This window comes from Mauremys mutica, chromosome 10 (genome assembly GCF_020497125.1).
Source record: "Mauremys mutica isolate MM-2020 ecotype Southern chromosome 10, ASM2049712v1, whole genome shotgun sequence".
Taxonomy (NCBI): Eukaryota; Metazoa; Chordata; order Testudines; family Geoemydidae; genus Mauremys; species Mauremys mutica.
In genome coordinates this window covers 66947192-66972127 of record NC_059081.1, presented here as the reverse complement: position 1 = coordinate 66972127, position 24936 = coordinate 66947192, and the positions used below count along the sequence as shown (strand labels likewise).

The 24936-nt window shown below is 44.4% G+C and overlaps 1 protein-coding gene across 7 annotated transcripts in view; it reads right to left on the bottom strand.

Moving 5' to 3' along the window:
• SPAG16 (sperm associated antigen 16) overlaps positions 1-24936 on the bottom strand; it is a 766854-nt gene that overhangs the window by 199969 nt on the left and 541949 nt on the right. The gene's annotated exons all lie outside the window — the stretch shown is intronic.

The following is a 24936-nucleotide window of genomic DNA, read 5'->3' as shown; positions in this document are numbered from 1 at the left end:
AGGTTAAAAATGTGAAAATAGGCAATTTAAAAAAAATGTTATTATACATTTCCTAATATGGGATGAGGAACACCAAGCTAATTAGGAATAACAGTCCATTGTTTTGTACAGTTGATCTTTTTAAAAGTTGTACATCTAAATCAAATAGCAGACAATGGTGATCTATAATCACAAAAGCAATCCAAATTGGATCAGTGCTACTTACTATTTTCAGTTTTTCTCATTATCCAGTGTCCAATGATAATGTTTCTATCACTATAGGACTAACGATAAACTAATATATTATTGCTAATCAATTATGCTCTAGAGGCAGGGTAAAATATACCCAGAAAAACTGTGTACACACGCATACCGTAGTTGATAAGAATATTTTCATTAACCATTCTTACTCATTTCTACCAAAAAACAGTCTTGCATTACTGGAAATTCTGAGTTCCAAAGGAAAAAAACAACGTATACAAGAATATGCTTTTTTTATCTTTTAGACTAACGGACCCCATGATTTCCAGATTCAAAAGAAAAGCCTGAAGGACAGAAATAGTCAGTCTCTGAGGCATATTCATGCTGTACTGTATAAAGCAGGACTATTGTTCTTGCATGATATAATCCTCAAGATCTAAAGCTGTTTGTATGTAGGACATCAGGTCTTAAAACACCTGCATGAGAGAGGCATGTATGTGTGCCATTAAGATTGATCAACTCTAGGGGGTCCTCAGTCAGCCTCCAAAAGGCAGTGTTCTCCCTGAGTATGGCCAACTTAATCCATCTGTGAACTCCGTCAGTGTGGGTCATATCTACAGCTGTATGTGGGCATTGGGGAACCTGTGTTTGGAGGCTCAGCTTTCTTCAGGGAGGAATTGACAAAATGTTAATTTTCAATTGAAGGCTTAAAAGGGAACTGAGCAGGGAATACACTGCAAAATCCAATGGAAAACAAATGTGGAGAGGAACAAGGATCCCAGGAAGGGATCAAATTTGGGGTGGGGTGGGGGGGATATTCTTTATCACTTTTTCGTGTAAAACAGCCTGGTGTGTTTCTCTCATAATGTCTGATCCTTGCCATCCCTACACAGTCGAAACTCACCCTGACTTCAAATAACATTGATTACAAATTACATTACTGAAATTAATGAGTGTGTTAACAGCATCAGCTGGATCATCAGACTCTACGTAAGTCCAGGGGCCCAATTGTATCTTGCTCCATAGCCCCTTATACTATTCAGCATAACAAAGCCGTAATGTCCGTGGTTCTGCTTACTGGGGAACATGCTTAATTAGGGTTTCCCCGGATGTTGCAGAAGAGCCAACTATGGCAACTCTGTGCTACTCCTGCTCTCATCCCTCAAAGGCAGGTCAGACTGGGGTGATGGCCACATTGGGAGAGATATGGTTGGAGCACCTTGGTGCCTCCTGTTCTTTGTTAAGACTCCTGAGAGCTGTAATATTTTATTCTAATCCAGTTCATTGGCTCAATACAAGAGTAACTAAATCGGGTTTAGTGGTCTGTGATGTGTAGGAGGTTAAACTCGATGATCTGGCGGTCCTTCTGGCCTTTGATTCTCTGACACTGCCAGGGCCAGATTAAGACACAGACACTATAGGCCAGGACCTAGCCCTGACTTCTGGAGTCATGTGATTATGTCAGACTCTCAGCTTTCATTTAAAAAACAAGCCTGTAGCCATCAGGATGATGAAGCAAAGGTTAAAAACATGTCTCTGCATTGGTTGCACTTAGGACATCTGCCTACATCTGCAGTCACCCTGAAACATTGTCTCTGAGAGGGGTGAATGCCTCATGCAGTTCCATAAGGAGTTAACTCCCAAAGCCACTGCTCTAGAGGGTCCATCAACATCAGCTCAGCAAAGGATTCTGTGCATCGCAGGAAAAGAAGAAAGGGGTAGGCCTAGCCCTGCCACCCATGCATGCATGCTCATAGACTCGTAGACTTTAAGGTCAGAAGGGACCATTATGATCATCTAGTCTGACCTCCTGCACAGTGCAGGCCAATCTCACCCACCCACTCCTGTAACAAACCCCTAACTTATGTCTGAGTTATTGAAGTCCTCAAATCGTGGTTTAAAGACCTCAAGGTGCAGAGAATCCTTCAGCAAGGGACATGTGCCCCATGCTGCAGAGGAAGGCGAAAAACCTCCAGGGCCTCTGCCAATCTTCCCTGGAGGAAAATTCCTTCCCGACCCCAAATATGGTGATTGGTTAAACCCTGAGCATGTGGGCAAGACTCACCAGCCAGCACCCAGGAAAGAATTCTCTGTAGTAACTCAGATCCCACCCCATCTAACATCCCATCACAGACCACTGGGCATACTTACCTGCTAATAATCAAAGACAAATTAATTGCCAAAATTAGGCTTCCCATCATACCATCTCCTCCATAAACTTATCAAGCTTAGTCTTGAAGCCAGATATGTCTTCTGCCCCCACTGCTCCCCTTGGAAGGCTGTTCCAGAACTTCACTCCTCTAATGGATGGAAACCTTCATCTAATTTCAAGTCTGAACTTCCCAGTGTCCAGTTTATATCTATTTGTTCTTGTGTCCACATTGGTACTAAGCTTAAATAATTCCTCTTCCTCCCTGATATTTATCCCTCTGACATATTTATAAAAAGCAAAAATATCTCCCCTCAGCCTTCTTTTGGTTAGGCTAAACAAGCCAAGCTCTTTCAGTCTCCTTTCATAAGACAGGTTTTCCATTCCTCGGATCATCCTAGTAGCTCGTCTCTGAACCTGTTCCAGTTTGAATTCATCCTTCTTAAACATGAGAAACCAGAACTGCACACAATATTCCAGATGAGGTCTCACCAGTGTCTTGTATAACGGTACTAACACCTCCTTATCTTTACTGGAAATACCTCGCCTGAAGCATCCCAAGACCGCATTAGCTTTTTTAACGGCCATATCATATTGGCAGCTCATAGTCATCCTGTGATCAACCAATACTCCGAGGTCCTTCTCCTCCTGTTACTTCCAACTGCTGTGTCCCCAATTTATAACCAAAATTCTTGTTATTAATCCCTAAATGCATGACCTTGCACTTTTCACTATTAAATTTCATCCTATTACTATTACTCCAGTTTACAAGGTCATCCAGATCTTCCTGTAGGATATCCTGGTCCTTCTCTGATACATGCCAGCTGCTGAGGTAAGTGCTAGGGCCTCCTCTGCTGCCACCCCTGCCTTGCCAGTGAGAAGGTAGAGTTGCCAACTTTCTAATCGCACAATACTGAACACCCTAGCCCTGCCTCTTCCCTGAAGCCCTGCCCCTGCCCCATCCCTACCCCGAGGCCCCACCCCTGCTCTCTACATTCCCCCTCCCTCAGTGGCTCATTCTCCGCCATCCTCAGTCACTTTCACTGGGCTGGGGCAGAGGATTGGGGTGAGGGAAGGTTTGAGGGCTATAACTGGGTGGGGTGGGCTCCAGGGTGGGGCCAGAAATGAGGGGTTAAGGGTGCGGGAGAAGGCTCAGAGTTAGGGTGCAGGAGGGGTGAGAGATCCAGCTTGGGGTGCAGGCTCTGGGGTGGGGCTGGGGATGAGGGGTTTGGGGTGCAGGAAGGGGCTCCAGGCTGGGGGATGGGGCCAAGGTTCCTAGCCAATGGGATTGTGGAGCTGGTGCTCAGGGTGGGGACAGCGCGCAGAGCACCATGGCCCCTCTGCCTAGGATCCAGATCTGCTGGCCACTTCTGGGGCACAGCACAGAGCCAGAACAGGTAGGGACTAGCCTGCCTTAGCCCTGCAGCACCACCAATTGGACTTTTAACGACCCAGTTGGCGGTGCTGACCGGCGCCACCAGGGTCCCTTTTCGACTGGGTTTTTCGGTTGAAAACCGGACACCTGGCAACCCTATCAGCTATTTTTTGCAGGGGTTGGGGGAGAAGCCCGATTGTACTGTCCCTGCCTCTCTGGGAGAGATGTGGGGTTCCTCTGCCATTCCAAGTGTGTATGGATAGGGCCATGGCACTGGGAGTGGGATTACAGAGGGGTGGGGGTCAAAGGGGTGTGTCTAGGCCTACACACATTCCCTTATTCCAGTCCTGAACACTGTTTCCCCCTCTGAATATTCATGGGTGCCTTGGAATCATTGCAGCTAAGCCTAAATTAGAATAGCCTTACATTGCAGTATGCCCTGAGCCAGGCTAAGAGTACAGGGAGGGACGAAGGTGTTATAAATCACCTCTGCGTATACACCCTGAACACCCTTCTTGTGCTGAATGTAGCTTGGCCAGAACAGAGAATCAGGCCCCAGATATTTATTCTAGTCACCAAAAGTGGAAGATCACGTGCACACGCTTTGTCAGATTGTTAAATTGTGCTCCTTGCATATCAGTTTTGTCCCAATGTTTCTAATCTGTGTGTGATAAATGTCTGTTCTCTTTGAAAGATTATGTCTTCTCTACAAAACATTTTCAGGGCAAAACAAAAAAAACAAAACAGAACAATCAGCTGAGTGAGAGACTGGCATGTAAAATACTATCATTAGCAAAACACTAGCCTAAAATGCCCTTGCAGGCAGAAATCCTGGGCTCAGGCCACAAGAGAGGGAAACAGAAATGAGATATATACCCATATATTTTTGGAGAAAATTAAATGCGAAATAAACCATCAATCTGAAACCAGTGTTTACCAGTAGATCCTTTCGGTATCTGAAAGCGGCTCTAAATGATCCAGGAACCATCAGTTCTCAGTGGATTAACCAGTGGCACCTTTCTGGCAATGTCTCATTCCTTCTGTGTTTTGTGCTACTATTCTTCAAGTTCTGAAACAATTAATTTTAAGTAGTGCTGCAGCAAGCTACTGCCAGGGTTCTGATCTTGAGAGATCAAGCGCCATATTGCAATTCTCCTGTTAAAACTTATTCTTCCATCCTAAATCTTCAATCACCTGCTAGGCACTCATGAAGTGGGGCTCGGAGATTGCTGTGCTGAATTGAAACCACCAGGTTTCAAACTGATAGAGAGGTGAGTGATGACAATGCAGCTTCAAGTAGCAAGCACGAAGGGATTAGTGCACTTACGATTGTATGCTACATTGGAATGTGTGTGCATGCACATCTGGGAGTAAGGTATGTTCAGGAAAGATAGAGATTGGCGTGTGTGTGTGTGTGTGTGTGTGTGTGTGTGTGTGTGTGTGTGTGTGTGAGAGAGAGAGAGAGAGAGAGATGTCTGATTGTGCCATGAAAACTAAGGAGCTTATCATTGCCTCCCACAACAGGAAAAATATACACAGAAAATTCTGCAAGTGATTCTAATGCATCATCCACATCTGAGGAAATGTTACAGTCAAATGAAAGTGTCCTGGAGCAAGTGATGATGTTAGTTATCTAGGCAGTTAACTAGAGGGCATCAGAACATGTATGCAGTATATGTTAATATCACTATTTACAGTACAATCCTATTGTTGGCAGGAAAGTCAAACTTGGAAAGATACTGCTGCTCTCTCTTAATCACATCATGTACTTACAGTCTATAATTGGTGTGACCACTATTAGTTGCTCCAGGATCTTGGGACATCCAGGGATCTCAAGGCATCTGCACAGACAGCTCTCCCCCTTGCAACTTGCTCAGAAACCAAGTTTCTCCTCTATTAGGGAAGCTGCGGAGCAGTGTCAGGTTTGCTCTAAGCACTATTGACTCCCAATAGGTTTTCTAATGGAACATCTGCTGGCCTCAAAGAGGATAATGGTGTACAGAACAGCTGCTCCCTGTTACTCCTCACACCTCTCCCGGACCCGGTAGCATGCCACTACATGAAGCAGGAGTGATGCTACCTTGTATGCTTTGCCCTGCCCTTTCCATGCTTACCGGCCTGTCCTGTTTGGCACTTGCACCAATTTCCCACTCTCCAGGTCTCAGAGTGGAGGAATGGAAGGAAGAGGGGGCGGGGAAGAAGTATGAATTCTAAAAGAGAAGTTTACCTGTATTAGGCTAGGTCTACACTAGGGGGTTGACCTAAATACGCAACTTCAGCTACCTTTTCACAAGGTCTGAATACTTAGTGCAATGGAATAGAGCTGCTCAGAAAATGGGTGTCTTCCATGGAGAGTTTCAACTATAAAAATTTTTCAGCCCCAAACTGCCAAACCCTGAAACATGTACAGCTGAAAACAGAATTTTTCCTGGGTTATGGTTCAAAACTTTCAATTTTCAAACAAAAAAATGAAAATTTTCAGCCAGCCCTAGTGTGATGCTGGCAGACCAGGTGCCAGCCAGCTCATGCCAAATCCCCAAGCCTCCCTCGATACTTACAAATGCATAGCTAAGGCTAAGATTTTGTCATGGACAGGTCATGGGCAATAAACAAAAATTCATGAAAGCCGTGACCTGTCTGTGACTTTTGCTGCTGCTGCTCCATGGTTTCCCCTGCCACTGTGGTGGCTGGGATCTGTGTCATTCCCCCTCTGCCCACGGTGGCTGGGAGCTGCAGGGTGACCATATTTTCCAAAGAGAAAACAGGACACCGCCAGCCGCTCACCTGAGGCATCCCCCTCCATCTTCTCCCTGCTTCCTCTCCCCCAGTGCAAGGCTGTTGCCCCTTGCTGGAACCCTGAGGAAGGCCCCCTCAGGAGCCTGTCACCTGTCGCTGCTGTCGCCTGTCGCTGAAACTTTGCCAGGGCCCCGCTGGCTTCCAGCTCCAGGCAGCCCCTGGGACTAAAGCAAAGAATGTCATAGAGGTCCTGGAAGTCATTCTGTGACTTCCAGGACCTCAGTGACATAAACATAGACTTAGGCATAGCTGGAAACCAGACTTGTTTAACTGTGGGTTAGCATTATCAAAACAGATATTAGATGTTGATAAGAATGTGTTTAGTGTTTAGACTTTATAAAATGCTTGTAGGATGCTGCATATACTGAAATCACTTATAACTCTATAGCACATGGCATAAAGTAATATTGAGAGTTTGCCTTGTAAACCTCTCTAATCGTATAATTCACCAAACAGGAAAAGAAGCATTAATTAAGATGCTCAAGATGGCCTATTGAAGGCAAATGAGGTAATGTGTAGCATCAAAGGAGAGAGGCCTAGTTGAGTGTATTTCTAACTCCCTCCAGGAAGGAGAAACTGACACTTGAACCCATCCCGTCAGTGTGGTCTCTGGAGAGGAGGGGATATAAATGCCTGACAAGGAGAAACTGACTTTCTCCGATAATGTCTGGATTCTCAAGTGCAAAGATTCCTAAACATAAGCACAGAGATCCCCATGCTGCTCGACAGGGGCGGCTCTAGAAATCAGGCTGCCCCAAGCAGCGCGGTGCGCTGCGCCGCCCTTCCCCGGTCCTGCGGCGGGTCCCCTCTTCCCGCGGCTCCGGTTAAGCTCCCGCAGGCATGACTGTGGCAGGTCAACTGGAGCCCGGGACGAGCGGACCTGCCGCAGGCATGACTGCGGCGGGTGCCGTGGTCCCGCGGCTCCGGTTGACCTACCGCAGGCATGCCTGCGGGAGGTCCACCCGAGCCGCGGGACGAGCGCCCCCTCCGCAGTCATGCCTGCGGCAGGTCCGCTCGTCCTGGGCTCCGGTGGACCTGCCGCAGGCATAACTGCGGCAGGTCCGCCAGCCCAGCCTCCCGCCCTCCCCGGCGGCAGGGGACGCCCCCTACATTTTGCCGCCCTAGGCACCAGCTTGTTTTGCTGGTGCCTAGAGCCGCCCCTGCTGCTCGACATGGGTTAGTCTCAAAAGATACTTTGAATTGACAGACTATTGTAACTCTGTCACCTTTTGCATCAAAAACAAACTCATTTATTTATATATGCTTGCTTGCTTTAACCTGTAAAAAACTCTTATTTCTTATTTCCTAGTTAATAAGCCTTTAGTTTATTACAGAATTGGCTAGAGGCTTTGTCTTTGGTGTGAGATCAAAGGTACAAATTGACCTGGGGTAAGTGACTGGTCTTTCGGGACTGGGAGCAATCTGAATATATTGTGATTTTTTTTTTGGTGTAAATGACCACTTATCACTAAGTCCAGCTTGCCTGGTGGGCAAGATAGACTGGAGTGACCAGAGGAATGTCTGTCACTCCATTATAAGATTATTGTAGTACTTTGGGATGTCACATTTGTTACTGGGTTGGTGAAATTTAATTATAGACCATTGTAGCAGGGTGCTGGTGCACAAGCACCTAATTAGCCCCTGCTCAGCCAGCCTCAATCAGGGGAAATAGATTGGGGCTGGAGAGAAGGCTGGTGCCTGGCCTCAGGAACTGGCTGCACCTGTGGGCCTGCTCAGAGGAGAGCTATAAAGGCTGGCTGGCAGCCAGTGCAAAAGGGGGATTGGCCAGGGAAGGGGTTGTCTCCAGAGAGAAGGGAGAACCCCTGTAAAGAGGAGACCAAAGCCTTGTAAACTTTGTATATAGTGTTGCTGGTGGTGGGTACTAGATATAAATAAAAACCACGGGTGCTGCAAAAGAGAAGCCTGAAGGTGCTTTATTAAAGGAGCCCAGAGCAGCGGGAAGGCAGGCCAGGAAAGGACCCGGTTACAACCATACAATCAGTCTAGGGTGTTGGCTTGGAGGTAGGCACTCACAGTTGTGAACCTGTCCGGATAGCGTGACTCCTACTATGAAACTTTTTTGGCTTGAGATAGAAAACATTTGCCTGTTTTGCAGTTCAAGTTGCTTCCAACAACACAGTGTTTCTAGTTCTATTCTGTCAATGATCTGTGAACAAAAAGTCTAAAAAGCCACATACTAAAGATATGAGAAATTGGAGTGGAAATAACTGTTACTTAAGCAATAATGGTTAGAAGTGAGTAATATTATATACGATGCAATAAATGGTTTCCAGGTTGGGTAAACACCAACGTTTTGATTCAGCATTTACCCAGCCTGAAAGCTGTTCCCTGAGAAAAGATTATTTACTTTTCAACATTATTGTTATTAGAAAGAAAAACGATTTACAGTGTTCCTTTTTTTATGGTTCTCTTTGAGAATGCAGTCGTGCTACAGTCATCACCTCCCTCAGACTTCCTGATGAAGTTCAGGGGTCTAGTTAAAATGACTATTTAACTGACAATTGAAGAGCTTGATAAAGGTGTGGCTGGGACGGGGGAAAATATATGATTAATCAGATAATGGTCCAGGTTTTGAGTTAGGTACAATGCAAACTTTGGATGTGCTAAAGACAAAACGTAATAGCTGTATTCACTGTGGGTGAAACCATTATTGGGCCAACCTGGGGTAGCGTGCAAGTTCCAGTCACAACTGCAGTATATGTGCTCAGTGGAGCACAGGCATTGCCCTGTTGGTGCAGATCATGCCAAAAAGGAAGGGGAGGAGGTAGGGCTATTCCTTAGTCCTCTCCCTTCACATTATTTGGCGGAGGAGAGGAGGCGCATGGGGGTGAACCATCTATGGGGTAATCCACCACAAAAGTCTTTTGTGCATGGCTCCCTTCTGTAACTGGTTTTGTTCAATGGAGATAAGAAGCCCCTGGGGAAGGTAGTGAGGTGGTCTGAGTTGCAGAGCCATCAGCATACAGAAGATATGTCGATCTACATACCTTAACAGTGAGGTGTCTCTTTTCTCAATGCCTTGTCAAGAGTGAGATCTGGATACTAGCAAACTAGTTGAAATTATCCAGATAAGACATGGGTGATGCCTGTTATCTAGGGAAAGCATCAATAGAGTACAGTGGAGATGGTATCTACCCATTCTGAAGGGGTTTGACCACCATATGGCCATAAAGATCATACTGATGGGCTATGTCTGGATCCTCCATTATTCCTGGAGCACCAGATGAGACTTTTTACATAAACTAAAACCAGCAAGTGCAACCATTTCTCCCTGAGGTGCATGGTCATCCATGCTTTTCTCACCACTAGACTGGATTACTGGAATACACTTCAGGATCTCCCAGAGTTACAGCTGATACAGAATATGGCAGCCTGCTTGCCAGAGTGTCCCAGACTGAGGAAACATTACACCAGTGCTCCAAAAATTTCACTGTTTTTCCTATTTGTTTTCATGTGCCATCAAGATGTCTCTATTGACCTATAAGGGCATGTGTACACTGCATCTGGGAGCGAGTCTCCCAGCCCAGGTCCACAGCCCTATACTAGTGGGGCTCACACTAGCACTCTACAATAGCTGTGTAGACATAGCAGCTCAGGCTGGAACTTGGGCTCTGAAATCTGTGGGGTGCGTAGAGTGTGTGTGAGGGGGTGGACTTGAGAGTCTGAGCTCTAGCCTAAGCCTCAACATCAGAATAACATCTACATAGTTATCTTTAGAGCGCTATCATGAGTCCTGCTAGTGCACATCTGTGGAACAGGCTGGGACGGTTGGTCTCAGATGCAGTGTAGCCATGTCGTAAATGGTTAGAGTCCCAACTACCACAGCCCGCCCATGAATCACTACAAAAGTTGAGAGGAGCTGAGGTACATAAACTACAAGTCTTTAGATTTAAAAGACGTGGGGGTACAGGTGTCCTTGGCTCAAATTCATTTCCCTTCTTGGCTGTGAAAAACTTCAGGGGAGAGCGTACAGTCTGGGCCCATGACTCTCGTTTACACTAAGGCCCCTTTATACCACCAAAGCAGTGCAAAGGGACTTCATGTAAATGACAATCAGCCTGCTCTAATCAGACATTTGTTACTTTTTGGAGGGGTGGTATCTGGCTATATGTTTTATTGCTGAATGCAGGGGAGGTTTTGTTTTGCCTGTTTATCCCTGCTCTACCTACTATCTCTTAAACAACGATGACGTGTCAGCTCCCACCCCCACTCTGCAAGTAATCCCAATCTTGATTGCCGATTCGGAAAATTTTCCAGCAAGCACCTTCATGCATTCTCCCATGTGGGAGGAGCTCCGTATAAACATCCGAGGGAGGGATAGCTCAGTGGTTTGAGCATTGGCCTGCTAAACCCAGGGTTGTGAGTTCAATCCTTGAGGGGGCCACTTACGAATCTGGGGCTAAAATTGGTCCTGCTAGTGAAGGCAGGGGGCTGGACTCGATGACCTTTCAAGGACCCTTCCAGTTCTAGGAGATTGGTATATCTCCAATTATTACCTATCTGAAATGCCACCTCATCCTCCTCCTTCAAATCTCTCCTGAAATACTGTGTACAAATAAACTCTCCAATAGTAGGCAGTGGGTGTGCTGTGAGGTCTGCTTATTAAGCGGTGCATAATCATTTCATTATTACCTTGGGCTTCCCCTGCCTGTTTGTTGTGTCTACCTGTTGTCTTTTGCCTCACACTTAGATGGTAAGCTGATCGAGAGCAGGGACTGCCGTGTGTGTGTGTATGGTGCCTAACACAATGGGGCCCTGATCCCTGATAAGGGCTCCAAGATACTACCACAGTATAAATTAACTGATATACCTGCAGCCAGCAGCAAGGTGATGGGTATATTTAAACTTACACACACGCACGCAAATCACTAATTGATGACTAATTTATTTTTTTCTGGCTTCTTCCAGTAAAGTGATTAAATTAAAAATGACCTTTCAGAGATTGCATTTGCAATTCCTTCCATCTTTAATTACTTACTTTGCTTTAATTGTTAAATTAAAAACTATTAAGAAAGCAGCCTACTTCATAATCAATAATTTAATTAGAATTTCAGGGCCAAGAAGACAATGAAAATGTTATTTTTCAGTCAGACCTTTTCCAAGGCCTTCGAAAGAACTTTGCTCCCATTTTGCTTGAAAGTGACATTGGTGACATAAAAATTAAACTCCTGGGGGTTGCTATATATCATGTACACACATTACAGATATACACTACCAGTAGGTAAAAAGTTCAACTTCAGGTCAATCCATTTGCTGCCCAGACAGGAATACTGCTTGCTTTTCTCATTCTGTTTCCAAATAATCAGTGACATATCAGCACAACCTGACATTACACATTCCAGTAATACCTACTATAGATACTGCATGTCAGAAGCCACAAGAGCATAAGAACTTACTGACATCTGCAACCAGACATGTCCCCTGGCTGTAGCTTAACACACTTTAAATTATACCTTTTTTAAAAATTCTGTAATTACCTTTAATATTTTCTGATGCCCTGCAGCAAACGTAAAATTAATACAATGGCTTTTTAATTTTAAGATCTGATTCTTTTGGTAACATATCACTTTTCTCCCACATTTCCTTCTATGACTTCTTTTCCCCATGCAACCCTACAACATAACATCAGCATCTGTGCTACAATAAAGGGAGGCTTCATGCACGGGTATGAACTGTGATTTACAGTACTTCATGCCTGAACTATGACCATCCGTCATCCATAATTATAGATGAGTTGTCACAGCCATGATTTATAAGATTCAGACACTCTCAGTGGCTGAAACGGCTGGCCCAAAAGAAGCTACCAGACATGCAGGGGAAATCGCTCTGTTATTAGTCATGTATGAAAAAGAGGACGTGAAGTAGGAGCTGCTAGAATGGTAGGGAACAGTCAAAGTGGTATGTAGTGACGAGGCGTGGCCTCCTTCAGAGGCTGATGCGGAGGGAACGCCACAAGTCACCTGATGGGTGAAGCCAGGAGAACCACGCCCCGCACGCAGGAAGCAGAGAAGTGGGACAGGAAGAGGAAGTATAAAAGGTTGGCCCAGCAGCTCAGTTAAGGAGGAGCAGCTGAAGGAGACAGACACATCTTCCCTGCTGTTGAAGCGGAACGCCAAGGAGAACCACCACTGCCCTGAGGGCTTGTGCGAGCTTCCTGAGAGCTCTGCCACTCCCAATGCTGAGGAGCTGCTACTGCTACCCTGACAGTGTACCCCGGGGAGATTGAAGATGACCCCTGGACGCAAGAATGCCTGAGGGGAGAATAGGAAGCAGCCCAGGGAAACCAGACAACGGTCTGGTTCAGAGCTGGCCTCCTATGAGGTCAGCGTGTTGTGGGCGGATCCCCACTGACAGACCACTCCGTCACTGTTAGGGCCCTGGGCTGGAACAAGCTGGAGTAGGTTGAGCCCATGTCCCCTGTGCACTCCACCCCTGGGGTAGCAGTACTTCCCCTCCTTGGACCAGGAGGCCTGTGCTCCTTGGACACTCCTGCCGGAGCCCCACAGACTGTGCTTGGTGCTCACCCCTGCCAGAGCCCATAGACTGGGCTGGTGCTACCACTCTGCTTGGTTGCAGGCCAGAGTCTTGACTGTTTGCTGCCCTGCCCTGCTTAAATGCTGGGCAAATAAACTTCTTCCACTCTTCCTGGTTGCAGGCCAGAGCCCAGACTTTTTATGGCCCAGCCCCACTTGAAGGCCAGAGCCCGTTGAGAACAGCTAATCCCCCCCATTTTTCTTTGCTTGGAGAATACTCTAGCAGACCATACTGCAAGGAGGCGTGGCCTCTTCAGAGGCGGATGTAAAAGGATGGCCATGGCAGTTTACAGGTAGCAGGGAAAGCAGGGAGGGAGACGCAGCTTTTGTCTGGTGAACAGATGAGAAGGAGGCAGCAGTAGGAACCTAGAGATAGAGGAGGCAGCAGCAAAAGCCATAGGCACCTGCAGCAGGGAAGGGTCAGCAATGAATGGTTTGCTAGATGAGAAATAGGTAGACAGGGATTCATGCTCCCAAGGAAATATGTGGGCAAGCATGGGGGTTAATGGGAAATCACAGTCTAGGAAAGATTAAGGAGAGAGGAGGGAAGATGTTGGAAGTCACAAGTCTAATCCTGAGCAGGGCAAAGATGCAAGACTAAAATCCACAAATATAAAGTAACCTACAGGGCCAGAGAAGTAGGTGCAGGCAGCCTGGAAAATACCTTGTTAACTGTTAACAGATTTGATAACTAGTGAGAGACAATCCACAACTAATCCTCCTTCCTCCTCAGCTCTGTCCAAATCCATTCTTCCACCATGCCTTCTGCCCCTACCCCCAGACCCACTCTCCTCCTTGGGTACATCGACACAAGGATAAAGAACCCACAGCTAGCCCAAGTCAGCTGACTCAAGCTTGTGGGACTCAGACTCTGGACTAAAAAATTGTTGTGTAGACGTTCAGACTTGGGCCGGAGTCTGACCTCTGGGACTCTGCGGCGGAAGTGTTTGAGTGTGTGTGTGTGGGGGTGTCCACCACCCCTCTGCCCACCCTCTACTGGAGAGTTGGCAACACACTCCTCTAAACAGCTACCAGGTTGGCAAGGCTTGGGTATTGAGGAGAGCCAAGAATCTGTGGCAGACAGCCAGGTTCATATGGGTTGGAGCGTGCTGCAAGAAGTCTGGCTTGAAGACAAGGTAGGTCCCTCTCCTTCTGTTTTTATAATACTTCAGCTACAAGAGGGAGCCTGGACAGAGCTACTGCTGGAGCAACAAATTCTATGGAAATGGACATTGGCCAAGAACAGTGTTGCACACTTTGCTTTGGTAATATCCTGAGCCACTCTGGTCTTGTTTTCACTATGAAAAATGGTACGTTTTTAACTCAAGTTAACTAACTCAAGGTAAAATCCTACTGGGAACGAGGCATTTTGGAGTTTTTGCACAAGTTAGCAAGTCAAGGTAAAATCTAATCTTTAAACTATAAATTGCTTTGTCTTCCCTAGGATTTTACTTGGACTTGGTAAATTTCAGTGAAGCAGATACAACTTTTTGTAGTGAAAAGAAAGATCATGAGCATAGGACTGGGAAAAGATTTGCCCTCCATGAGAGAAACCAAATGCCTACTGGGCCAGTACAGGCATGGGAATAAACAGGAATATTTTGATTACCATTATTTAAGCAAAGCCATAGGTATGCATAGGGCTTTACAAACAAACAGAAGTGATGGGTCCCTGCCCTGAGGTGCTTACAATTTAAATGAGATGTAGCACAGCACAGGCATTTCAACAAAGAAAGAAGGACGGGAGGGAAGGTGACAAGGGGGAAGTTGGGTACAATGGCAAAAGGTAATGAAATGCATTTACTGTTACATATGCAGTTTGTTCATCTTTACAATGTAGCTGAAATGCAGACCAGGATTCAGGAGGTCAGTGATGTCAGAGCTAACTAGAAGAATGACGAGGTTATAATTCTATTTTGGGGTTCATTCTTATGACTATACAAACATAAAGCTTTGCTTTTGTGGTTTATGACACTACCAGAACTTCTTCATAGAATTATAACCCAATAATTCACAGTAGCTTGTTATTTATTCCGTATTTCATTGTGACTCACAAGTTCCCTTGCACATCTAAGACAGGGATTAAAAAACAAGACATAGTATTTACAAGTGTAGAACAAAACAACAAATAAAAGATATTTGTTTCTAGTTAACTCTTCATGCTAGGAACTGGACCCTACTTCTAGCAGAAAGGTTCAATGATATTAAGAGGCTAAACCTTTTTTGGAACTCTTGGTCTTCAAAACTGCAAACTTCAATCTTTGACCAGGTTTTAGAGAGGTCAGACTTGAATAATGTACATAAACTGTCACAGATTTTTAAAATAACCTGTTTTCTAAGAAAATGTACATCCACTCAGATCTTGAATACAATCCTCATGAATTCAGATGAGCCCAAATCAAACTGACAACTCCGAATATCCTCAATATTTTGAGGAATTATTATCTAGATCTTAATCTGCATCTTAATTTTCTGGCTCGGGCGTATCTCATAATGTAATTCACACAGCTACAGATCCACCAGTGCCATTTGATTTGCCTTCTCTAATAGATAGTCACTTTCTGGTTGCTCTAGGTTTAGCTGGCTCGGGCAACTGTACTTTGAGGTCTATGTGCCAGCTTTGCTGAACTTGGCCTGTGAACGTCAACTTCAACAAGTCAAATGAATGTAGAGGGTAGTAATAAATTTGCAGAGAGGACAGCATCCCAGCACACAGGAAATAGTATCTTGAAGCTCCCAATACACAAAGGTAAACATGACCAGTAGGAGATTCTCAGTTAATATTAACACTATTTAAAATGTTTTATCAAAATCAGTATTTCAAAATGAGGAGTCTAAAAGGTAATCTCTGTGTCTCATTGGAAACAAGAGAAAGGGGGTGGATGGTTTAGGGATTATACTCCTGGGGAATTCTGCGTCACTGTGCACGCACAAAATTAATCTCCCACGCAGAATTTTTTTTCTCCGCAGAAAATACATTCTGCTAGAGAGGTGTTGCAATTATGCCTTTCACCCACCAGAGGCTGCTGTGGCGCCAGAACAGAGGGCAGCTGCTCCTGAGTGGGAGCAATCAGATGCAGATAGGAAAGAGATGAGTCTGCGTTCCTCACAGTGCCCTGCCCGTGAGGCCAGGTCAGGAGGCATGGGATGTGTGGGGGAACAGACAGTGTGGGGCACATGAGGCTGCTGGTGGGTCACAGATTTGAGTTCAGAAGGGCTAGTGGAGGACACCTGGGGGCTGAATGGCAGTGGGGGTGCCGGGACACCTGGGGACAGGGGTGAGGGAGTGCAGGGTCACTTGGGGGAAGGAGGGTGCAGGGCCACATGGGGACAGGGGAGAGCAGGGACACATGGGGATGGGTGGCTGAGTGTGGGTGCAGGGACACATAGGGCCAGGGCCAGATGTGTTTGACTGAATAAGAGAGGCTAGGGGTCAGCCAGGTCTGCATCGGGGAGGCTCCCTAACAATTCCTTTCCTCCCCCCCAAAATCCCCAGTTCCATACTTCTCTCACCCACACTAAACAATCCTCCAAGTTCATATGCAGGCTCCTTCCCAGCAGTTACTTCCCTCTCCCTCTGCTCCTCCATTACCCAACTCCCCCAAGCCTTTGCACTGCTTCTGAGGGGTGAGGGAAATACATTTCTGTACTGTAGTTTTAAATTAATTATTACTCAAAGTTCTCTATTAATATGCTCAGTAAGGAATCTATTTATCAAAAACCATTTCCTGAATCTTTTTTTGTTGTTGCCTGTCTTGTTACAGACATACTTGCTGACAGGTATTTTGAAATAAGTTGTCAAAATAACTTAAACTGGTGTGATTACATTGTGTTATTTTGACAAATAAAATATGCAGAATTTTAAAATATTGTGCACAGAATTTTTATTTTTGGCACAGAATTTTAATTTTTTGGTGCAGAATTCCCCCAGGAGTAGGATTAATAATTAGGCTACACAATTCAACCCAATTTAACCAACCTTCAGTCAACAAAAAATAATTCAAACTCTTTTGTGCCTCTCATGATTTTAATAGCCGAGTGAGCAGCCTCCAACCCTTCTTCACTATGTTCCAAAATACATTTGGAGTGTAGCTTTTGCAGTCCAATGATTCAATCTTGCACTGAGAACCACATCACTGGACACCTTCACCCACACGAAGGTGCACTGAGGTCAATGAGTTGTGGTGGGGGGTTGAAGGATTATGGCCCAATTCAGGTCCCCAGTGATTTGAATACATTACCATCTAACACTTGTTATGTGGCTGTGAGAAATGCAAGGATGGATCAGTCCAGTTCCAGTGTGACGGGACAGATGTCCATACCATAAAAATGCTACACCATCATAATTAGCACTAATAAGCAATCTCAGCAGACAGCTTGAAAGCTTATACACACAGACACACATCCCCTAATGTTTGAGGCACATTAGTGAGGCAGTACAGGGGAATCTTGTTTTGTTGCAACCCCTGCTGCACATGTTCTGTATATAAATGAATGACTTCACTCCCCAGGGCTATGAATCCAGCACCTTTCCCAAGCACTAAAACTTTACCAAAAAGAAAGAGTTATAACACCATCCAGCATTCTATGTATTTATAATTGTTTTGTTGTACTGCATGATCTTTCCTTGTACGACCCATGCCCTTTTGTATCTGTATTTTCTGCTGCACATGTTTTTTTTTTGTTTTCTCTGGAACAGAGTGTCGTTCCTGTTCACTGAATGTGGTAACTTGGAAAAACTATGAAGTAGCACTAATAAAACCAACAATCTGGCATATTTGATTTGCATGCATTCTCAATATTTTGAGGCAACTCTGATTTAGATTCTGCACTGTATAAAACTTGTATGTTGCAAGTTTACTGCTATAAACATTTTGCAGACTATGTTTTCCAGGCAGGCTATTTAATTTGCTAAGCAAAATGAAAACCTCTATATGCCTGAATTAGAGCTCTTGCACGGGACTATTTTTTAATCCTGCTACTGTCCCGTCCCACAGTACCCATTCCCCCTGGCTCTCGCATTGTTTCTTGCATATTTTACCCTGCTCTCTACCTCAAAAACCTTAGATCCCACAAATTAGACAGATTCCTCCATGCTATTAAAAAATAAAACAAAAAGGATTGGTTAATATATTATAAACAGAATTCAGACACAATTTTTATGACTAAAAGAATAAAACAAATCTTGCTTAAGCCATGTAAAAATACTTTAACTCCTGTGAAATGATATCTCTTTCTATTCCTCACATAATTTAAGTATTTAAACCTTTATTTAAAAAAAATAAAAAAGAAAACCTTGCTTTACACTGCCGAAATTCTGTTTATGACAAACTGATGAGAGATGTTAGATTTTTCCTGCAAATTACCGCACTCTGTTTTTTCTGCCCATCTAATCCCACCCACAGCTAAGGACATTTTATCCACTCCTGCTATTAGTCTGAAGCACATTTTCTCCTCTTTTAGTCAAGCCATTCCTGATGAAAGGAAGGGCGTAAACTGGCACATGCACACAGACTGTGCAGTGTCATTGGAACCAAGTCCAGTCTCAAGATATTTCAACCATTCTACAGAGATATGTCAATGTACCCCCAAGTTGATGTCTTCTTCGAAGTGCCCCCTCACAGCAAGGAAGCAGCCTCCCTTTGAAACTTGCAGTAGTGCTGTTGTCTGGGTTAGATAACAGGAAACAACGTGTAGGCAAGTTTTCAGTAACATGGTTAAACAACATCCATCCTTGCTAACCCATCTGGTCTAGAAACTGAGGGACTATGATCCTGGATCTGTGTGCTCAAAATGTATTTCTTTATTATAGATTTGGAGATCTTCTATCAGCAGGACAAAATACTGATTTTCCCAGACACAGGTTCAACCACTGAACTTGGCTGGGAGATAGTTTTAATTTTCAAATACAAAGATCAGAGTTGTTTTATGTATGCTGGATATTAACAAATATTCAATAACCAGCTAAGTTCTATATTTTCAATTGGCTTTGTCCCTCTGTCTTTATTCTATAAACCAAGTGGTGATTGGGTAAGAGAAGGCAGAGCAGTTTTCTGATTTTTTTCAGCTGCCTAACTAGAAGAAGAATGGGAAAAACCCAGCATAAATTTATAAGGGACAATCCACCCTACTCTGAGAAAACGCTATTCTTATAAAAGAGGGGCCGGGTTTCTTCTTTCCCCTAAATTCTCATGGATCATTTCTTTTCTTCCCTCTGCTGCCATTGATGGGTCCTTTCAGCCAGCAGGAGCTAAAAGTCAGGAGGCCAGATCATGCAGAGCAGACAGAGTACAGGAGTAAGAAGATCTGACCCCACAGTCACCCTAGTACTAATTTTTAAACACTAGAAGAAGGGGTTTAGACAACCCCTGTTCACCCTTCTCCCCCCCCCCCCTTTAGTTCTCATCACTTTCTGATTTCTTCCTTTTTCTTTGTCTTTGAAAGTGAATTAAAAATATGGCCCTTCAGCACATGCTTGTGGGCTGTCCTCCCCTATTATGTATTGCATGGTACTATCAGCAGCATGAATCATCCTAACCAGTGAAGAGATGGGCAGGAAAGAGATATGCCCGTGGCCATTCCTCCTCTGTGCACACAGAGGGAAGCATGTTGTCCCTGCACACTTCCTCAGCATCCTGGCTCACAGAATGAGGAGAGTGATTTTGCCCTACAATCTCATCCAGAGTTCCTCCTTGCAGCGGGAGGCTGTGCCTCCCTTTGGGGTGAGCAGCCAGATTCTTCTCATGCTTCTCCTGGTTGTGAGTCAGCCAGTGTTGAGTTGGGTCCCGTTTTGGAGGTCAGCATATAATTCTCAGTCCACATCACTGCTTTCTACAGTCACAGTGTCTCCGGTCAATATTGTACCACCCATACCCATACTCCAGGTGGGAGGATCTGGAGAAATTGCTGAAGGTGCAACAAGACCAGGAGAAGAAGAATAACAAGGGGGCCTGTATCCTAGAGTTCCAACCAGGGAGCTGAGTGCTATTTCTGCTACCTACCTAAGAATCCAAGCTGTTGGCTCTTGGCAAGGGCCCTTTGAAATAGTGAGAATAGTCAGGACTGTATTCTACAAAGTTTGCCAGCCTGGGAACAGGAGAGCCACCCAAATATATCATGTCAACTTAGGGAAAGTGTGGAAAGAATGAAAGGGGGTCTTCATTACTTCATTCTCCTCTGAGACAAAACTCAGCCCCTGTGCCATGATGGTTCCCCAGTCAGGGACCATATCAATTGGGGAAGGCTTATAACCTGACCAGGAACAACAGACACACAAACTCATCAACACGTCCCACTCCGTGTTTTCAGCAACAGCAGGCCAGATGCACCAACTGTTCCATTTTATAGAGACTGAATCTGGCCAGAAAGTGTGAGAAAGTGTATGACCATTACCCAGAAAACTGTGGGCGACTGTGTGACAAGAGCTACAGAACATGTTGGCCATGAGAGTTGTCGAGGAGTCACACAATGAGTGGCAAAGTCCAAGAGCTCTCACCCAAACAGGATGGCACAACAGGGTTCTGCACAGACTTTCAAAAAATGAATGCAATATTCTAGTTCGACACCTACCCCACGCCATAGGTTAATTAATTGCTAGAGAGGCTGGGGGCTGCAGGGACATATCCACCCTTGAGCTAACCAAGGGGTACTGGCAGATTCCTCCTTGGCCCCAAATTCAGGAAAAAGACAGCCTTCTGTATGGTCCTGGTCAGTTTAGAATCATGCCCTTTCAGCTGCATGGGGCCACGGCTACATTCCAGAGGTTAATGGATCTTGTATTGTGCCCACATAGTCAATATGTGGCCACTTATATCGACAATATTGTCATCTACAGCGGGACCTGAAACTATCCCATAAAACACCCGACAGAGCTCCTACAGACACTCCAAGAGGCCGAGCTGACAACTAACCAGGCTAAATATCGATTAGGCAACCGGGAAGTGAGCTACCTGGGATACACCGTGGACGGGGGAGGGCTATGCCTATTAGTAGGGAAGGTAAAAGCTTTGTCAGAATACCCTATCCCCTCTATGAAGAAATAAGTATGCTTCTTCCTGGGGCTAGTGGAGTATTATAGGCAGTTCAGACTTTGCCACAATAGCTGCACCCTTAACAGACCTACTAAGAGACCTCATTCAGGAAGATCTGCCGGATCAAGGCTGGTGACAAAGCCTTCCACATGCTAAAAAAAACAGCTGGTCTAGGAACCCTTTTTATTTCATCCAGGCTTTTCAAAACCTTGTATTTTATAAAAGAATGTGTCGGACATTGGGCTTAGAGCTGTACTATCACAAGAAGTAGTGGGAGAGGAGCATTCTGTCCTATATCTTAGAAGATAGCTGTTTCCCTGAGAAGCTGCCTATTCAGTGATAGAGGGGGAGGCTCTAGTGCTAACACAGGCTGAGAATGCCTTGAATTACTTACCGGTGGGACCAACCACTCCAGCTAGTGTTGCATCCCTACAATGGCTGCAATCCATGAAGGAGCACGACAACCAAGTCATGTGGTGGTATATGTCCCTCAACCATACTGCTTTCAAGTACTGTAGCCAAATGGTAAAAATCATAAAAATGCAGACTTCTTTTCCTGAGATGGGGGGTGGGGTGAGGGGCTGTCAACATAAGTAGTCCAGTGACTCTGAAATGGAAGGGCACAGTTTGTGATGGGTTATGCAGGGCCCACACTGAACCAAGGCAGGGAATAGAGCAATACTGGTCTAGGGAATGTCCCACCCCTCAGCAGGTGCAGGGCACAATTTAGTTGGTACCCAGGAAAAGGAGGAAGGAGCTGCATGTGGCACCTGGATGCCAGGCTGATGCTGAGAGCTGTGCCAGGAGTGGCAATAGCTTTGTGAGGGCTACTCTAGGAGCAGGGACTTGGATTTCCCACCCCCTCTCCTTGGGAGTTGAAAGCCCTAAGAGAGATTGACTGAACAGGACACGAAGAGACCGAGGAGTGTCTGGTAAGCCTGTGATGGTGCCCCAACCTGAGGCGTTCCAGACTGGAAGAAAGCAACAAAGGGAAAACATAATTTGGGATAGCTCAATGACTGGGTGGGCACTCTGATAAACCCTTAGGGTCATGGGTTAGGACCCGCTGAAGTGGGAGGGCCTGGGTCCCTCTACCTTGCCACCCTGCTTTTCTGTAGTGGCAGAACCTCGGGGAGCAACTGGAGCACGCGAGGGTGATGAAGCCACAGCCAGTGACCCCTCTGGGATGACTAGGTCAGCAGAAACTGTAAGGCCACAACCTGAGCACTAGGCCAGCTGGTCATCAGGCCTTCTTGATATAGGCTCTAAGAAAATGAGATAGCATTAATAAGAGTTATTTGCTGCTATCAAAGCAGAAGTGTAAGTATTTTGGACAAGCTCATCTAGTTTTCTTCCTCTTCTCCTGTTATTGATATCTGCATTATTCATCAAAGACACCACACTACTTCAGAGCTTTTAGCTTTTGACTGTGCTCTTCAGCCCACAAATTAAGTCATTGATGAGGTTTGATGGATAGATTTTGAACACAAGCTTGGCCACTGTTATGCTGAGCTATTTTACCAATGTTTAAGTCATTTTTAACCCAAACAGTAAAAATCTGACATGCTTGCTGCCTTCCTATTTGAATTCCAGGGATGTTAGCTTCACAGCAGGATAGGAATGGCATCACCTGTGTTATTATGCTAGCATTCTGCTGCAGAACAGTATGGAAGAATAAAAGGCATGTTTGAAATTAGTAGACTACATTGCAAAATAAGTGACAAAGTCTGAAAGCAATCATGGATAATTACATAAACTGTACTATGCACAACTGATTTACAGTGGTTGCCATTGAAAAGTCAACATTTGCCAACAATAACTAAAGAATTATATCTGAGCTACCTAGTATTTCCCTATAGTTAGACTACAAAATACGCACAGTATAGCCCTAATTCTGCAAAGAGTTATGCATGTATTTAATTTTATACATGAGTGTCCCATTGAAAAGAATGGAATTATTCAGATGGGTGATGCTAAGCACATGTGTAAGTCTTTGCAATATGAAATCTCTAGTTATAGAATTTGACATTTTTTTTGCCTCAGACAGTACTAAATCAAATATGACTTCACACATATAGACAAATACATGCTCTGATTTTTAATTTTTTTTTATCCAATTTTTTGAAAACTCAGTGTACATGCAGGCTGAGATGACTGAATATTTGGATTTGTTTTTATTTTCTTCAAACAAATTTGACTATCACTGGAAATTACTCATTAGAATGTGAGAAATACAGATGAATGGCAGCCATCTTATCTTGGACAGAACTAACCATGCAGGTGAACTGTGCTTTAGGGGCCTGTGATTCTCTCATGTTTCTTACATTTAACACTGGATACACATTACGATTACCACAAAGAAAAGATGTTTACTCTGATGTGACAGCATAAAAATATTCTGCTGAAAAGCCAGAATGCTTGTATTTCTATGAAACTGGCAAAAAGAAAAAATACAGCCGCTTTGCTTGGCATGAAAATCTTCAGCTTTACTGCCAAGAGATTCCACTACTGAATTGCATCCTCAGTTACACACATGTAATCCAGTGGGAATTTGGCCCAGTGTTAGGATGCTTCCAATTCAAATTCAACAACAGGTTGTGTTTCTTTCCAAAACATTTAGGAAGTTCCATGATCAGCTAAATATTATTTACCCTTTCATAATCTTATTTCTCTGAAAACAACATACTACCTATTTAATGAAAGCATCATGGATATTTTTTTCAACCTGCTGAAACAAACCACGCATGCTATCAGAAAAAAAAACATGCAAATTTCATTCATTTCCAAACACTGCAAAATCAGCTTTGTGATTATAAAGATTTATGTTCCGTTCTCCTCCAAAATTCTCCTGATGTGTCCATTTGAGTTAGACAGAATTGACATGCTGTTCTCTGCAACTCTCTATTATTAAACATAATGGATGACTTAGGCTAATGATTTAAGAGCAGGATGTGATTAATAATGTGAATAGAAGCTTTAAAACCAACTTATAGGAAAATAAACCAGTGTATAATTTTCATGTTTCATTAGAGAACATCTTTAGATGTATGCCTTAATACTAATTGATCCCAGAGAGGTGAGAAAATGCATTGTTCCAGTCTGACTAATGTGACTAAACTGCTTTTCGTGTTTCTGGAAGAGACCATTAGTATAACCTGATCATTCAGTATTTGTGAAAGAAATAAGGTGTTCATGATGAATTAGTCACTTAAGTGCTATCCAAATATGAGCAATTTATTTGAGATTTGTAAGATACCCCAAGAGACACAAGTAGAATAAACATGAAAACTATTTTAAACAGATACTATGTTTTGGACAAAGACCTTTTCTACAGTAGAAAGCTATCCATTCTTGAAAACCAGCGCAGGTGAACGGACACTGAAAAGGGTTTAATTCCAAGTTTAGTAAAGGGCAAACCATAGTGATCACTGTATCAGAAACTGGCTAATTTTTATAGACTCACAGCACGGGAACAGACCTCAAGAGCTCTTCTAGTCCAGTCCCCTGCACTCAAGGAAGGACTAAGTATTATCTAGACCATTCCTGACAGGTGTTTGTCCAACCTACTCTTAAAAATCTCCAATGATGGAGATTCCACAACCTCTCTAGGCAATTTATTGCAGTGCTTAACCACCCTGACAGTTAGGAAGTTTTTCCTAAAGTCCAAACTAAACTGCTCTTGGTGCAATTTAAGCCCATTGCTTCTTGTTCTATCCTCACAGGTAAATGAGAACAATTTCCTTCCCTCCTCCTTATAACAACCTTTTATGTACTTGAAAACTGTTATAATGTCTTCCCCCCCCCAGTCTTCTCTTCTCCAGACTAAACAAACCCAGTTTTTTTTTTCAATTT